A 2,500-nucleotide genomic window follows, 5' to 3' on the forward strand; every position below is an offset into this window, starting at 1 on the left:
GTAGTGTTGCCCACCCGCAACCCTCGCAATATAGTTCGCTACTCGCACTGCCCGCTCCCCTGTGTATCGCTTCATGTTAAACACCTTGCAAGTCTTGCTGACTTTCCACATGCTCCTGCTGTACACTGTAATGTGGATGGCAGCAGGACGTACATGCCGCCCCCCCCCCCCCCCACCCCTCCCCACGTCCCCACGTCCCCACCTTGCCCCCTGCCTTCGCAAGCTGGTTGGTGACAAGTTTGCATGTTCAATGCCCTTCGCATGCGACGTACGCAGGCTACGTTGTGGTGCGGCCTGTGTCAACTGTCCGCTGATGTCGTACGCGTGAACCACAATCTGTACTGCACATTCGTCCTTATGTACTGAATGATACATCGTGGCACATGTGTGACCGTACAACGACTGCGCCCAAAAACGGCGGACCATACAGTGCAAATATTGTGCACGCAGCTACGTGTCGTCTCCCTATGAGAGCTGGATTGCAGTGTGGTACGCCATAGAGACGTGTGGGAGGAACGGACGCCGTGGATGGCGATCAGCATGAGCTGTGTGTTGATGTATTCGGACCTAGTCGTCTCTCCTCAAACACCGTGATAGCATGGTGCACCGCGTTCCATATCTGCGACATGCTACAGAGGCCGGTTGACAGTCGTTCGAGCAATGGACATCGCATACGTACGGGGGCCACCTTCCACGTATTGTCTAGGCGTGCACATTTTGTTGCGTGTATGTGGGCAGACGTAGTGTGGCGTGACACCTGACACAGGCATGCAATAATCGTTGAAGTTGCTAATGGCGATGGACGCCTACGTTTTCTGGTGAAGTTACGCAAATGAAGAAATGGTAACCCGTTGTGGTGCGGTTGTTCTCGCTAGGGGTGAATCGGTGATGGCGACGATAGGTTGAGGTACTAACCGGTTGTTCCAGCGATACCCACCATGCCGATGAAACTGAACGGCATCTGGGTGTGAAGCGATACGCGGTGGTGGCTGGGTGGGACCGTCCCCGGCCGGTGAGGGGGCGCCTCCCGGCGTGCTGGCCGCGCGGTGCGTGGGCGCACGCGCTACAGCCGGCTGGTGGGGGCGGCCAGTGGCAGGCGCGCCGGCCGACGGACGCGGCAGGCGTCGCAGCTGCGCGCCGGCGCACCCTGCGCGCGGCGCCGTGCGGCCAAAGTAGGTCCTCGCGGGCCCGGTGCGAAGCGCGGTGGACATCTTCAGTGTGCTGGTCCGATTGAGGACTGTGTGCGTTGAGGATGCGCCGCCGCCCGGCGCTCGGCGCCGCGACGCCGTCTGCTGCTCGGTCGCCCCAGCGGTTCTCGCTGGTGGTTTGTATCGCAGCTGTGCGGATGTGTTGGCGCGTGCGCTGTGCTGGGAGAGTTCGCTTCGGCACCCAAGTGGGGCTTTTGTCCTTCTGTGGCGCTGGCGTTGGAGCTGCCGGTCACCGTAGGTGGCGCGTGTTGTCTCCCGCCGGCAATGCCACGACAGCACGCTCCCGGGCCTCTGTCGGCAGCGGCAAGCTCAGTTGGGAGCACGGGTGGTCGCACCGAAAGCGTCTACTCGCCTAACTCCGGGCGATTGCGCCTCTCTCGAACCCGACCAAGTACTTGGGACGGCGCTGCGCGCCGCCGGGACCTGAGAGGGTTTCGAGGTGTATTGTGCAGGGGAGCTCAGCCTCCTCCTGTTTGCAGAATGATTGAGCGGACGCTTGCGTGTTCGCGCGGGCCCCCGGGACACACTCCCGGGCGGCCGGCTGCTCAGCTCTAGTTGGCGCAGCTCCCTGGTTGATCCTGCCAGTAGTCATATGCTTGTCTCAAAGATTAAGCCATGCATGTCTCAGTACAAGCCGCATTAAGGTGAAACCGCGAATGGCTCATTAAATCAGTTATGGTTCCTTAGATCGTACCCACGTTACTTGGATAACTGTGGTAATTCTAGAGCTAATACATGCAAACAGAGTCCCGACCAGAGATGGAAGGGACGCTTTTATTAGATCAAAACCAATCGGTCGGCTCGTCCGGTCCGTTTGCCTTGGTGACTCTGAATAACTTTGGGCTGATCGCACGGTCCTCGTACCGGCGACGCATCTTTCAAATGTCTGCCTTATCAACTGTCGATGGTAGGTTCTGCGCCTACCATGGTTGTAACGGGTAACGGGGAATCAGGGTTCGATTCCGGAGAGGGAGCCTGAGAAACGGCTACCACATCCAAGGAAGGCAGCAGGCGCGCAAATTACCCACTCCCGGCACGGGGAGGTAGTGACGAAAAATAACGATACGGGACTCATCCGAGGCCCCGTAATCGGAATGAGTACACTTTAAATCCTTTAACGAGTATCTATTGGAGGGCAAGTCTGGTGCCAGCAGCCGCGGTAATTCCAGCTCCAATAGCGTATATTAAAGTTGTTGCGGTTAAAAAGCTCGTAGTTGGATTTGTGTCCCACGCTGTTGGTTCACCGCCCGTCGGTGTTTAACTGGCATGTATCGTGGGACGTCCTGCCGGTG

The 2,500-nt window shown here is 58.4% G+C and overlaps 1 non-coding gene across 1 annotated transcript in view; it reads left to right on the forward strand.

Annotated features, from left to right (window-relative positions):
- The first annotated feature begins 1,773 nt into the window (after positions 1-1,773).
- LOC124737631 overlaps positions 1,774-2,500 on the forward strand; it is a 1,909-nt gene continuing 1,182 nt past the window's right edge. Inside the window, exon 1 of the ribosomal RNA XR_007009820.1 lies at positions 1,774-2,500. This exon is cut by the window's right edge and continues 1,182 nt beyond it. This is a non-coding gene — a ribosomal RNA (small subunit ribosomal RNA).

Source organism: Schistocerca piceifrons, unplaced genomic scaffold (assembly GCF_021461385.2).
Source record: "Schistocerca piceifrons isolate TAMUIC-IGC-003096 unplaced genomic scaffold, iqSchPice1.1 HiC_scaffold_174, whole genome shotgun sequence".
Classification (NCBI taxonomy): domain Eukaryota; kingdom Metazoa; phylum Arthropoda; class Insecta; order Orthoptera; family Acrididae; genus Schistocerca; species Schistocerca piceifrons.